The sequence below is a fragment of the Mustela erminea genome, chromosome 17 (assembly GCF_009829155.1).
Source record: "Mustela erminea isolate mMusErm1 chromosome 17, mMusErm1.Pri, whole genome shotgun sequence".
NCBI classification, from domain to species: Eukaryota; Metazoa; Chordata; class Mammalia; order Carnivora; family Mustelidae; genus Mustela; species Mustela erminea.
In genome coordinates, this window is record NC_045630.1 from 26,369,828 (window position 1) to 26,384,861 (window position 15,034).

General features: G+C 39.2%; 1 non-coding gene across 1 annotated transcript; it reads right to left on the minus strand.

Annotated features, from left to right (window-relative positions):
* Nucleotides 1-12,321: 12,321 nt before the first annotated feature.
* Nucleotides 12,322-12,483, minus strand: LOC116576843. The gene has a single exon (XR_004280306.1). It is a non-coding gene; the product is annotated as a U1 spliceosomal RNA (small nuclear RNA).
* Nucleotides 12,484-15,034: the final 2,551 nt, after the last annotated feature.

Here is a 15,034-nt window from a genome sequence, read left to right on the forward strand (position 1 = left end):
TGTGCACTCCTTCTCTTAAATAATTAAAAAACAAATAAAATAAAATATTCTCTTTCCATTTAAAATATCTCCTTTCCCTTTATCCTGTTCCTCCTCCCAAAACGGAAGCTCGGGATTTGGTGGAAAGCATAGATGTCCTCAATCAGTGTAGGTCAGGGCAAGGAATGGGCTCCAGAGGTTGCCGCATTGAAATAAGACAACCACTCCAGAGTGAAATCTACAAAATGAATACACCAAATAGCCAGAGAGAATGCTAAGATCCCAAAGGATCCAGAAGTTTCTATGTGCCCTCTGGAAAGATGCAGAATGTAGTTGATTAGTGAATTTGCCAAGGGACTGCTCCAGGAGAGGCAGAGCAAAAACTGTAGTTGAGAACCTCTGGGCAGATGGCCCCAAGAGCAGTCACATGGAAGTCTTATGAGCCAGATCTCAGATGGTCAGAAGCAAAGGTTGAGGAAAGGCTACTCACATGGAAGCCAACCAAAGTGCCTCCCAATAATCCCCAGATCGAGAGAGCAGACCAGGAGTTTCATCAAAAGCAGAGCCCAGCCGCAGAGGCCACTGAAGAGCCAGTGCAAAGCTATTCCCTACCCCATCACCAAACAGTTTTCCAGTCAACCACATCCAGACCCTATTTTGGGGAAGAACTGTGGTAAGGAAATCAAAGACTGAGCTTTTACCCCAAAAGCACAGTTTCAAAGAAAAGAGACTCTTATCCTGAAGAGAATGAGGTATTTCTAATTGTCAAGTACACATTTAATTTTCTATCATTCATTGGGGTGTGAGTTCATGAAAATATTCAGATCACTAACAGAAAATCTTAAAAAAATGAGTTTTATAAAACTTGAACAGTGGCATATAAATTTCAACACCATTCCATATTTTTCAAACGTATTAAGACTTGAAAAATATTTTATTTTTTTAACATTTTATTTAGTCAAATGAGAGAGAAAGAGAAAGAGGGCATGAGTGGGGCGAGGGGGAGGGAGAAGCAGACTCCCTGTTGAGCAGGACCCCAAGGTCATGGCCTGAGCTAGTCAGATACTTAACTGACTGAGCACACAAGTGCCCCACAAAATATTTTCTAGCAATTTCTTTCATTTTTCCCCCAAAGCTACTGTTTTCCCTTTCTTATCCAGTTTTGTGTATTTATAATTTTTTTAAATTAAGGAGGCTCCATGCCCAATGTGGGGCTTGAACTTACAACCCTAAGATCAAGAGTCAGATACTCTACTGAAAGAGCCAGCCAGGTGCCCCTGTATTTACATTTTCACTCTTTCTTGATAAAGTTCAACTGGTGGGTCTATTATGTAATCAGGTTTGTTTTTAAGGAACTAGTTCCTAACTCATATATTTATTCTGGCTTTTTCTTATTCATTAATTAGTACTTCTCTCTTCATTTGTTCTGTTTTCCTTAGGTTTATTTCATTGTTCTTTTCCCAAGATCTGAGTTCAATATTAATTTAATTGTTTCTTGTTTGATAATGAAAGTACTTAAGTGTATGAATTTTCTTCAAAGTCCAACCTTTTTAAGATTTTATTTTTAAGTAATCTCTACACTCAACATGGGGCTCCAACTCACAACCCTGAGATCAAGAGTTGCATGCTTTGGGCGCCTGGGTGGCTCAGTGGGTTAAGCCACTGCCTTCGGCTCAGGTCATGATCTCAGGGCCCTGGGATCGAGTCCCGCATCGGGCTCTCTGCTCAGCAGGGAGCCTGCTTCCCTCTCTCTCTCTCTCTGCCTACTTGTGATCTCTGTCTGTCAAATAAATAAATAAAAATCTTTAAAAAAAAAAAAAAAAGAGTTACATGCTTTACCAACTAAGCCAGCCAGATCCTCCTTCTGAGTTCAACTTTTTAACATGAAGGGTATGAAGAAAGATTTCATTTCCAGTCACTTGAATCTTATTCACACCTACATTTATAAAGAACAATATCGAAAATTTTTTTGCATCATAATCAGAGAACATGGTTTGTATTACTTTGAATTAATTCAGGTTTCTTTTTGACCTACTATATGGAAAAAATCTATAAATATTTTAAAAGTGAGAAAAAAGTGCATCACCTGTTTGCTAGATATAGAGCTGAAGAAACGCATATCAATTAAATTAATCTTATTAATCCAACTTCTATTTCCCTGTAGCTTCACATATTTTTTGTCGACTTTATCATTCAAGGATTAAGAGAGATTATAACATTTTCCATTACTATAATATTTTCTATTATTTTCTTTACACTCCTGAAAAGAACATTTTGGCTTATATATTTTAGCTATATCTTCATGTTGTATTATATCCTTAAAGAACACAAGTGATATTTTTCTCTAAATTCAACTGTCTCTGGGGGCATCTGGCTGGCTCAGTCAGGAGAACATGGGAATCTATTTTTTTTCCTTTTTAAAATTTTACGTATATATTTGAGAGACACAGAGCAAGAAAGAGCATGAGTCGGGTTAGGGGCAGAGGGAGAAGCAGACTCGGGAGCCTGATGCAGGGCTCCATCCTGAGACTCCTCAGGACTCCAGGAACTCCAGGACCATGACCTGAGCCAAAGGCAAATGCTTAACTGACTCAGCCACCCAGGCACCCAGAGCATGGGACTCTTGATCTTAGAGTTATGAGATCAATCCCCCACATTGGGCAAGACTACTTTAAAAGAATTTAAAAGAAATTTTTAAATAAATAAATTCAATCTTTTTTAAATTTAAAAAAATTTTTAAATAAATAAATTCAATCTTTCTGTCATTATAAGTTTGTTTTTTTTTTTAAGATTTTATTTATTTATTTGACAGAGAGAGATCACAAGTAGATGGAGAGGCAGGCGGTGGCGGGTGGGGGGAGCAGGCTCCCTGCTGAGCAGAGAGCCCGATGTGGGACTTGATCCCAGGACCCTGAGACCATGACCCGAGCCGAAGGCAGTGGCTTTAACCCACTGAGCCACCCAGGCACCCTCATTATAAGTTTTTATTACATTTTTCGCATGCCCTTTTTTGCACTTCTTTGCACATTTTTTTTAAGTAAGCTGTAGGCCCAAAGTGGGGCTTGAACTTAAAATCCCAAGATCAAGAATCACATGCTTACTAACTGAACTAGTCAGGTGCCCTGTTTGTTTAATGAATATTAAAAATATTCATTTTAATTTTTGAGTCATTTTTCAAAATTATGGCTTTCACAGACAGCATATATGTGTGTATGCATCTTTTTACTTGATCTGAGCATCTTTGCCTTTATTAGATAACTTTGCCCCTTTTAAGTTATACATGTATGCCCCTTTTAAGTTATACATGTATGAATGTTTCAGTGTAGACAGTAGGTCCTAATTCTTTTTTTTTTTTTTTTTTTCCAAAGAAATCTCTACATCCAACATGGGCCTTGAACTCACAACCCCAAGATCAAGAACACACACTCTTCTGACTGAGGCAGCCTGCACTCCAAGTAGGTCCTAATTCTGTACTATTCCACAACTTTAATTTTTCATACTTCTTTCATTATGCAGTTTCTATTTACCTTGTTTGCTCCCAATCCCATCCTTTGCTAAAGAAATTTGGAAGGTACAAATTGTTTTTTGTTTTCTTTTTTTCTCCAACCAATGATAATGTCTATGATTTTCAATAAATTCTTAAACATACATATTTTTCAATCAATTAACTTCAGAACTAAACAGTACAGATTTGACACTTCTCAATTTTTGGTCATGCCCTATAATTTTTATATCATCCTATTATTGTCAAATTATTATTTTTGCATCATAGAGTTTTTGTTTCAATGATCCTAACAACTGCAATCTGTTCTGTGTTTTAAAAAAGAAAAATGTCTGATTTACTGGACTTAATGTTGACAACTCACTATTTATAGCACATCTTCTCTAGTTATGCATGACTACTTGTTTGGTCTTATCCTGGATTACAAATTCAAGTAATGTTTTTCAAATATTGCATTTTAATGACTTTCTGTTATTGCTGCACATTAAAGACTACTCGGCAAGATATACAATCCTAGGGTCGCATCTTTCAGTCAATTACTAATCAAATGAAATATTTTTGAGTACTTACATTGTGCCAGGTACTAGGAAAACAAAAATGATCCCTGCCCTTATAGGAATGACTTTGAAAAAGTAATTTCAAAGGAGTTAAATATACAAAAAGTGGTATGCAGGAGCCTAAAGGAATATAAAATAGAGTAATTTAACCAAGTTTAGATTAAACCTAGATTGAAGGGAGAGGGAAATAAATATTCTTGAAGAGATGAGATTTAAGTTGAGACTGAAGGATAGTTAAGAGTCAGCAGGTAAAAGATGAGAGAGAGAGAAAAATGGTAGAAAAACCAGAAATGATCCAGTGTGCACAAAAGGCTTCCTGTGGGGAGAGAGAGTAGTCCTCCCAGATGAAGTGATAAGGAGTAAGTTTATCTGTGGAGAATTTTTTAAACTTTTAATTCATTCATTTATTTTTAGGCGGGGTGGAGAGGCAGAGGAAGACGGAGAGAGAGAATCATAAGCAGGCTCCACAGCCAGCGCAGACCTGACACAGGGCTCAATCTTACCATCCTGAGATCATGACCTGAGCCGAAATCAAGAGTCAGAGGCTTAACCAATTGGGGCCACCCAGGTGCTCCTGTAGAGAATTTAAAACAAAAAATAAAACCTACGAAAAGCCTACGTTTTATCAGCATTATGAGTCAGCAATTCTAAACAGTATCAGTGATAAAACATTTCCCAGATTCTTGGTTTCAGCTAGGACACGTAAAGAGTTTGGAAGTTGTCACTCTGTACTTAGTACAAGAAAAAGTTGGGCAAACTGAAAATAAGTGACTTTTCTTGAACTCCTTAAAGAAAAATAAGGTTGCAGCACAAATCAGCACCCCAGATTCTGGAGAAACTGGCTCATTCAGGGACACGGCTGAAATCCGTCTAGGTGAAGCTGAAACTGTTGGAACCGTTAGCTGCTAGAAGCATTGACATGGTTACACAGACAAGCTGCCAGGCTGTATGCGGGCCAGCATGAGAGTGAGAAAATCCTGGGAGCTGCAGTCTTGAGGAGACTACCATGTTTTCACACATTTTTACCTCCAGTAGCACCACCAGTTTCTCAAAGTGAAGACCCAAGAAAGATCTTCTTGTGGTTGTGGAAGGGTGTGGGGGGAAGAAAGGAAGATTATTGTATAGTCCAGAGCTTTCTCCCTAACGCAGGAGTCTACTCGCCAAGAGAAAAGACCATGGAACCTAGTATCCTACCTACAACAAAGGCAGTTGTGTGACTCCAGCCCCACCCACCCTTCCTACCTCTTCCAAAAGAGGAAAAGAGCTAAGAAAAACTCGGGAAGGTCATAACCTAGAGATGCACTAAAAGCCCCCTGAAAGGCTGAGGTTTAATCCCAAGATGACAGGATGTTCCCCTTGGCTGCACATCACACACACCCACAGGCCTCCCGTGTAATGACGGTGCATGACAGCTGGAAGAGCGGCAAGGTGCAGACTCTCTCCCAGGAAGAGGTCTCCGGGAAGCCCGAACAGAACAGGGGAGGCTCCAAACAAGGCACTAAAAGACCTATGTCAGGGCTGACACCACATCCCGTTTCCAGATGCTGTTATCCTAAGAATGGGAGCTAGGCAAGCCTGTCCTTTCTCACCACTCTTATTTAACATTCGTCTCCATCAGTTCAGGCTGTTGTAACAAATGACCATAGGCTGGGTGGTTTATAGAAGAAACATTTATCTTTCATAGTTCGGAAGGCTGGGAAGTCTGAGAACAGGCTATCAGCATGGTAAGATTCTTGGTAAGGACCCTCTTCCTGGTTATATCCTTACATAGCCTTTCCTTGGTGCATACAAGCAGAAAAAGAGATGCTGTGCCTTTTATTCTTTTATAAGGACATTAATCTTATCATAAGGGCCCCACCTTCATAACCGAATGTGCTTATTACTTCCCAAAGACCTCACCTCCAAATATAATCTCAGTGGGGATTAGTGTTTCAACATATGAATCTGGGGAAGACACAAATATTCAAGTCATAGCAATATTATATTGGAAGTCCTGGATGCTACAATAAAACAAGAAATGGAAATAAAATGCATTCAGACTGGCAAGGAAGAAATAAAATGATTTTTGTTTGCAAATGACATGATTGCCTATGTAGAAAATCCAAAAAAAACCCCAAATTTCTGGAACTGCAGGCATATCTCAGAGATGTTTCAGGTTCAGTCCCAAACCATTGCAGTAAGGTAAATATGACAATAAAACAAGTCAAATGATTTTTTTTGTTGTTGTTTCCCAGCGCATATGAAGTGATGTTTGCACCTAACTATAGTTAAGTATGCAATAGCATTATGTCTAAAAGAACAATGTACATGCATTAATTAAAACATACTCTATTGCTGGGGTTCCTGGGTGGTTCAGTCAGTTGACTGTCCAACTCTTTTTTTCTTTTTTAAGATTTTATTAATTTATTTGTCACAGACAGAGATAAAGAGAGAGAGCACAAAGCAGGGGAGCAACAGGCAAAGGGAGGAGCAGACTCCCTGCTAAGCAAGGAGCCTGATGTGGGATTCGATCCCAGGACCCTGGGATCATGCATGACCTGAGCCAAACGCAGACATTCAACTGACTGAGCCACCCAGAATCTCAAGTGTCTGACTCTTGATTTTGGCTTAAGTCGTGATCTCAGGGTGGTAAGATCAGGCCCCACATTGGGCTCCACACTCAGTGCAGAGCCTGCTTGTCCTTCTCCCTTTCACTCTGACATTTTATTTATTTAAATAAGTAAGACCTCAGGGCACCTGGGTGGCACAATCGGTTAAGTGTCTTTGGTTTAGGTCATGATCCCAGGGCTCTGGGACTGAGTCCCACATTGGGCTCCTTGCTCAGCAGGGAGCCTGCTTCTCCCTCTGCCTGCTGCTCCCCCTGCTTGTGCTCTCATTCTTGGACAAATTAATAAATAAAATCTTTAAAGATAAAAAAAAATTAAAGACTCAATATTGTTAAGATATTAATTCTTAGAATATAATCTATAGATTCAATGCAATTCCAACCCAAATCTCTTCAAGCTATTTTGTAGATAGTGACAAAATGATCACTGAACACATCAAAAACTAATGATGTGCTGTATGTTGGCTAATGTAATTTAAATTTAAAAAAATAAAGTTTACATAGAAAAACAAAAGATCTAGAATAGCCAAAATAATACTGAAAAACAAAGCTGGAGAACTCACAATACCTGATTTCAAGGCTTAAAGTAAAACTATAGTAATCAAGACGATATGGTATCTGTTTAAAAAAAAAAAAAAAAAAGACACATAGAGCAATAGAATAGAACAGAGAGCCCAGAAACCAGAAATACACCGCTACAATACTGTCAACTGATCTTGACAACAGAATGTTAAAGAAAAATTATTCATGACTCTCATTAAAGACAGCAAGACGTTATCTGAGGGGGACTATTGCAACGGGATTTGCAGAGGGGAGAGAGCTCAGTCTGAATTCTGATTACAGTAAGAACACGCGGAGATTTATAGCCAAGGAGCAGGTGGGAGTCAGAGGACGGAAAATTACGAAAAGGAAACGTCAAGGAAAAGGAGGATTCTTGCTACAGGCAGGTCATGGTGATAAGATACTGAGGTGGGAAATGAGGAATTTGATGAGCTATCAAGAGTGATTACTGCTAAGAATGGGGATTCACTCTAACCTGATACGATTCTTGCTAAAACTGAACTGAGCAGGCCAAGGACAAGCCTAGTAGAATAAAGGGCCAAGAGGAGCCTGACTGAAGTTCGGTTAAGGAGAGAGGCTTTGTCAGAAGTAAAGACAACTGAATGAAAAAAAAAAAAAAAAAGAAGAAGAAGAAGAAGAAGAAGTCTTTCAACAAATGTTGCTGCAATAATTGAATGTCCAGGGGCACCTGGGTGGCTCAGTGGGTTAATTCCTCTGCCTTCAGCTCAGGTCATGATCCCAGGGTCCTCGGATCAAGTTCCACATTAGGCTCCCTGCTCAGCAGGGAGCCTGCTTCCCTTTCTCTCTCTCTCTCTCTCTGCCTGCCTCCCTGCCTGCTTGTGATCTTTCTCTGTCAAAAAATAATAATAATAATATGGGGCGCCTGGGTGGCTCAGTGGGTTAAGCCGCTGCCTTCGGCTCAGGTCATGATCTCGGGGTCCTGGGATCAAGTCCCGCATCAGGCTCTCTGCTCAGCAGGGAGCCTGCTTCCTCCTCTCTCTCTCTCTGCCTCTCTGCCCACTTGTGATTTCTCTCTGTCAAATAAATAAATAAAATCTTTAAAAAAAAAATAATAATAATAATAATAATAATTGAATGTCCATATGCAAAAAGGGAGGGGGAAGGAACTGGATTCAGAACTTACATTTTTCACAAAAATTAATTCAAGATAAATCATAAACTTAAATGAGAAATACACAACCAGAAAGCTCCTACAAGATAACACAGGAAAAAAATCTCAGTGACCTTGGATTTGGCAATGGATTTTTACAACACAAAAGCATCATCCATTTAAAAACTGATAAACTGGATTCTATTAAGAAGTTTTTTTAAAGTCTCCTGAAGAACAGCTATATGTTGCAGCGCCTGGGTGGCTCAGTGGGTTAAACCTTTGCCTTCAGCTCAGGTCATGATCTTGGGGTCCTCGGATCAAGCCCCATATCGGCCTCTCTGCTCAGCAGGGATCCTGCTCCCCCCACCTTTCTCTCTGCCTGCCTCTCTGCCTACTTGTGATCTCTCTCTTTCTCAAATAAATAAGTAAATAATATCTTTTAAAAAATAAAAATAAAAGAACAGTATGTCAACCAAAACCTACACATGAACAAATAAATTCATATGATGGTGCTATAAAATGACCAATAAAACAATCAAATCTTTGGAAAATCTGATAATAAACCCAAGAAAATAAGCATACAAAGAGAAAAGCATTGAACATGAGAAAGATATAACCACAGGTACACTGATTTTTAAAATTTAAGAGATCACCTTTGTAATTTTCTAATATTAAATGTCTGAAAATAAAAATCAGGGGCACCTGGGTGCCTTAGTTGCTTAAGTGTCTGCCTTCAGCTTGGGTCATGACTCCAGGGTCCTGGGATTGAGCCCTGAATCCGGCTCCCTGCTTAGCAGGGAGTCTGCTTCTCCTTCTTCCTCTGTCTCTATCCCCCAGCTTGTGCTCTCTTTCTTTTTCTAATAAAAAAATAAAATCTTTAAAAAAAGAAAAGAAAAATGAAACAGGTAGTTCCCTTCAAAAAAAAAATCAGTCAAAATTAAGAGAGGAAGAGAGTTCATTAAATATATTGTCATAGATAGATTATCATAAAATAAACAGAAAAATTAACCATAAGACTTACTCCTCTGTGACCAAAAGCACCCAGGCCTAGATAGTTTTATGGGCAATTTCAGTCCAACAAAAAGACATAATTATTCCTATGTCATTTAAATTTCCCCAGAGAATAAAGTACAATGAATGACTTATGTTTCATCCTAAGAAGTATCTGAAACCATGAAACAAAAACATGGCAAGGATACCACAAAATAGAAAAGAAAGCCAACCTTAGGTATGGCTATAAATACAAAATCCTAAAAAAAAAAAGACAGGTAGGGCGCCTGGGTGGCTCAGTGGGTTAAGCCACTGCCTTCGGCTCAGGTCATGATCTCAGGGTCCTGGGATCGAGTCCCACATCGGGCTCTTTTCTCGGCAGAGAGCCTGCTTCCTCCTCTCTCTCTCTGCCTGCCTCTCTGCCTACTTGTGATCTCTATCTGTCAAATAGATAAATAAAATCTTTAAAAAAAAAAAGTCTTTAAAAAAAAAAAGACAGGTAAATTGAATTTACCAATGTATTAAAAAGATAACACCTCATGACCAAGTAAGATTTATTCCAGGAACAAAAGAATGGTTCCGGGGCGCCTGGGTGGCTCAGTGGGTTGAGCCGCTGCCTTCGGCTCGGGTCATGATCTCGGGGTCCTAGGATCGAGTCCCCCTTCGGGCTCTCTGCTCAGCAGGGAGCCTCCTTCCCTCTCTCTCTCTCTCTGGCTGCCTCTCCGTCTACTTGTGATTTCTCTCTGTCAAGTTAATAAATAAAATCTTTAAAAAAAAAAAAAAGAATAGTTCCACATTAGGAAATCCATTACTTTGACTTAATATATTAATAAAGAGTTGTTTGGTTATTTTGGTTACATGGTTATTTTGATAGATGCCAAAAGACATTTGATATAAATATAATATCCATTCTTATAGATATTAATATACATTACCAAAACTTATACGGGGAGAGCAGGAACACAAAATGAATAATATCTATAAGAGTGAAATTATAAAAGTTCATTGTGAAACCTCAGGTTTTGATGTTTTTCTATAGTTTTATTTTTTCCCCAATGAACTTGTATTACTTTTTGTAACAATAATGACAAAAATAATCCTGCATGAAGCACTGAACTACAAGTTACACATAAAATAATGCAAAAGTTTCTTTAGGCAATTGTGGTTTATATTAAGTACTAATAAAGACATAATAATGTTCAGAGAATGAAGAGAAAAAATATGTAACAGAATATAGAAAAAAAAACTATTTTAAAAAATACATGAAAAAAATAAATAAATAAAAATAAAAATAAAAAATACATGAGCAGGGAGCCTGGATGGTGCAGTTCCTTGTGTCCAACTCTTGGTTTCAGCTCAGATGGTGATCTCAGGGTCCCTGGACCGAGCCCCACATGGGGTTCTGCCCGCAGGATGGAGTCTGCTTAAAATTCTCTCTCCCTTTGCCACCCCCCAAAATAAATAAATTAAAAAACCAAGTAAAAAAATACAGAGAGACCACGAGCCACTTTTAGCAGCTTTAACAATTACGAGACCTCTACTGACTATAAAATACTACAAAAACAAAATAAAATTGCTGGTTTCTGAAAGACACTGATAAGAGACTCAAAAGATAAGCCTCAGACTGAGAAAAAAATATCTGTAAAACACATATATAATAAAGGACTTATATTGAAAATATATAACTCTTAAGATGCAACAAGAAAAGGACTCAATTTTTAAAATGGGCAAGAGATCTGGACACCACACCAAAGAAGATAAACAGATGGTAAACGAGGACAAAAAGGATGTTCAACACGATTTGCCTTTGGGGAAGTACAAATTAAGACCACAATGCCTCCCACCACACCACATAGAATGGCTAAAATCCGAAACACTGACAACATCAAAAGCTGCCAAGAATGTGGAGCAACAGGAACACTTATTCTTTGCTGACGGGAATGCAAAATGGTGAAACCATTTTGGAAGACAATTTGGAAATTTCTTATAAAGCTAAACATTCTATTATATGATCTAATTGTGCTCCAATTGTGCTCCAGTTGTGCTCCCAGGTGTTTACCCAACTAATCTGAAAAACTTTGTCAACACTAAACCCTACACAAGAATATTTACAGCATCTTGTTCATAATTGCCAAAACTGGAAGCAAACAAGATCTCCTTCAATAGGTGAATAAACTATGCTACATCTACATAATGGGATATTATTTAAAGATAAAAATAAATGAGCCATCAAATCATGAAAAGACATGGAGGAACATTAATGTATATTGCTAAGTGAAAGAAGCCATTTTGAAAAAGCTACATGCTGTATGATTTCAACTGTATGACATTCTCGAAGAAATTATGGAAACAGTAAGATCAGTAGTTGCCAGAGATTCAGAAATGAGGAGAAGGGCTAAATGGATGAAGTGCAAAGGATTATTTTCCCAGCAACGAAGCTGTTCTCTATGATATTATAACTACGAATATCTAATACTATGTATTTGACAAAATTCATGGAACTTCATAGCATAAAGAGTGAATCTTAATGTATGAAAATTTAAAGGAAAATCATTTAGAAGGGGGAGAGATCCTAGAATAAAATGTGTGTGTATACACATGTACATGTACACACACACACACACTTTTTTTTTTTTAAAGAGAAATCAATTGATAGGGAGAGTGCATGCATACACCTATAGGTGCTCGGAGGCAGTAAGAGAGAGAATCCTAAGCAGGCTGCATGGCCAGCTCAAAGCCACACACAGGGCTTGATCTCACGACCCTGAGATCACAACCTGAGTTGAAATCAAGAGTAGGACACTCAACCAAATGAGCCACCCAGGCACCCCAGATTTTGACAAAATAAGCTAATTGTATTACAAATTAACAAACAGCCTCACTAATGGAGGGGAATGGTATTGATCTATTTAACTTTGGAAATGAGTAGTCTGCAAGATTAAAGTCGAAGGAAACTATCCACAGCACCATACTCTAATTGATAATATTCATTCCCCTGGGGGTTAATTTTTTTCCCCAGGGAAGAACACGAACAGTCCCCCACTACCATAAATCATGCAGTTGAGTTTCCCACATTTGGGGAAATCACTGGGGTCAGCACATCCTGACTGCAATGGACGAGCCTCACCCTGAGAAAACCACTTTTGTGATCGTGGTGTCTCCCCCACCAAGCAAGTATGGGGGGGTGATTTTTTATATTGCTACTTATATACTAGAATCAATGCATTGGAATTGAAGTAAATGTAGGTGACGGGGGCGGGAAGTCAGTTTTCTCACTGTTGAAATGGAAGTTTACAAATAAGCAAGGGAAGGAGATCCATGTAATAATGGACTAGGGTTGGAAAGTATAACTTACCTTTAGCTTACTGAATAGTTACATATAGGAATAGCTTTATACACACACACACACACACACACACACACACATACACACATACACTGGTTAGTATACATACACTTGATCTATCAGCTGGGTAATGACACCCCAGTATCAAATAGTACACCTAGCATTCAGATCTTGGATCTTAATACTACTCTCTAATAAAAGGAACCAAGGTGCCTGGGGAAAACAGCTGAATCCAGAACTGGGGGAGGAAATATCTGAGATGAACCTGGCCCGTCTTTCAGTGCCAGAAAACAAGAAGTTCTAAAAACAAAGAAACAAAAATCACAATGATGAGGGTATGTATAAAGGAACACAGGAGCCAACTGAAAGAGCTCCCAATGACCAAAGCTGGTACAATTGAAGCAACAACATAAAATAGTATTGGATTATAACCCAAAGTATAAAATAAATATTCATGACCCAAACAGATATTTAAAAAAACGGACCGACTAACTGAATAGATGGTGGAGAGAAGACAAATCTCCTGTGTAGAAGAATTCCAAATAATTTATGTAGATACTCTGTCTTATGGAAGTGAAGCAGAGATCCCTACTCCTTAAGTATGAGCTCTGTAAAGTGACTTAGTTTCCACAGACTATAGTAATGGAAAGAGTGGTGATGAGAGGAAGAAACTTACAGTGGAGATACTTGACAAACAGCTACTCAGCCAAAGTTTCTAGAAAGTATTTTTTTTTTTAAGATTTACTTATTTATTTGGGGGCTAGAGAAAGAGGTGGGGGAAGGCAGAGGGAGAAACTCAAGCAACCACCCGCTGAGCATGAAGCCAAAGGCAGGACTCCATCCCACAACCTGATCATGACCTGAGCCAAAATCCCAAGCCAGACGCTCAACCAACTGAGCCACCCAGGCGCCCCTAGAAAGTATTTTTAACATAATGTAATGGAAAAGGTAATTTTTCTCTGTGGTTTTGCTCCCTAACATCTGCAAACTCAATCTAATCATGAGAAAAACTTCAGACAAATCCCAACTGAGGAATATTCTACATAATATCTGGCCACTACTCCTCAAAACTGTCAAAGTTATCAAAATTCTTTGATGGAAAATGGAAAGTCTGAGAATCATCACATCCAAGAAGAGCCTAAGGAGACACGATGCTTAAATGTAATGTGCCGTGGATAAAGTCCTGGAACAGAAATACATTAGGTGAAAACTAAGAAATCTGAATAAGGGGCGCCTGGGTGGCTCAGTGGGTTAAGCCTCTGCCTTCAGTCTGGGTCATGATTTCAGGGTCCTGGGATCACGTACCGCATCGGGCTCTACTCAGCAGGAATCCTGTTTCCCCCTCTCTCTGTGCCTGCCTCTCTGCCTACTTGTGATCTCTGTCCATCAAATGAATAAATAAAATCTTAAAAAAAAAAAAAAAAAAGAAAGAAAGGGAAAAAAAAAAAAAGAAATCTGAATAAACATGCACTTCAATTAATAATAATGTATCAAATAAGCTGATACCCCAAAATGACATACCCATCCCAGGGTGTAGGATGTGGCACAGCCCTCCCACAGAATTTCACCCACATTCTACTTGCCTGATATGTAGGGAATCCCAAGCCTTAAAATTTAGGGTTGTCATCAACTGAGAATACCCCCAAATGATCCCCCAAATACTCCCTGTGGCAGAGACACATGGAAATCCTCTCTGGAGGAAGGGGACACCACCCCAGCCTGAAGGTATTGCTACAGATACTTGTTAAAGTACGTGCAGAGCTGCTTTTAGGCAACAAATAGAATGATCGATGGAAACTTGATCAAGGCTAAAGGGCCCAGAGTGACCACCTGGCTGAAAAGTGGCCCATCAGGTGATACTTTGAGGTGCAGTATCCACAGGCCCTAACTGACCAATGGGCTACTTAAAACCAGGCACAGTTACCAAAAAAAGGTAAAATTCCATACTCCCCATACCTCCTTACCTTCCCCCTTTACCAACAACCTCCACCCACAGCCTCCTTGCAGACAGTCCCTCTTTTGCTGTCCTACCCCACCCCCTTGCAGTATGCCCCATGTTTCTATCGCCTTTGTTCTGCCTCAGGTGAATCCTCGCACCACTTGAGCTTTTGGTTCAAGAACAAGCAAGAAAACAGACCAGCAAAGAGATACACAAAATTTCAGTTAACAGCATGAGTCAACACAGACTATAAAAGTTATGCTTATAGGGTGCCTGGGTGGCTCAGTGGGTTAAACCTCTGCCTTCGGCTCAGGTCATGATCTCGGGGCCCTGAGATTGAGCCCCTCATCAGGCTCTCTGCTCTGCGGGGAGCCTGCTTCCCCTTCTCTCTCTGCCTGCTTCTCTGCCTACCTGTGATTTCTCTCAAATAAATAAAATATATTT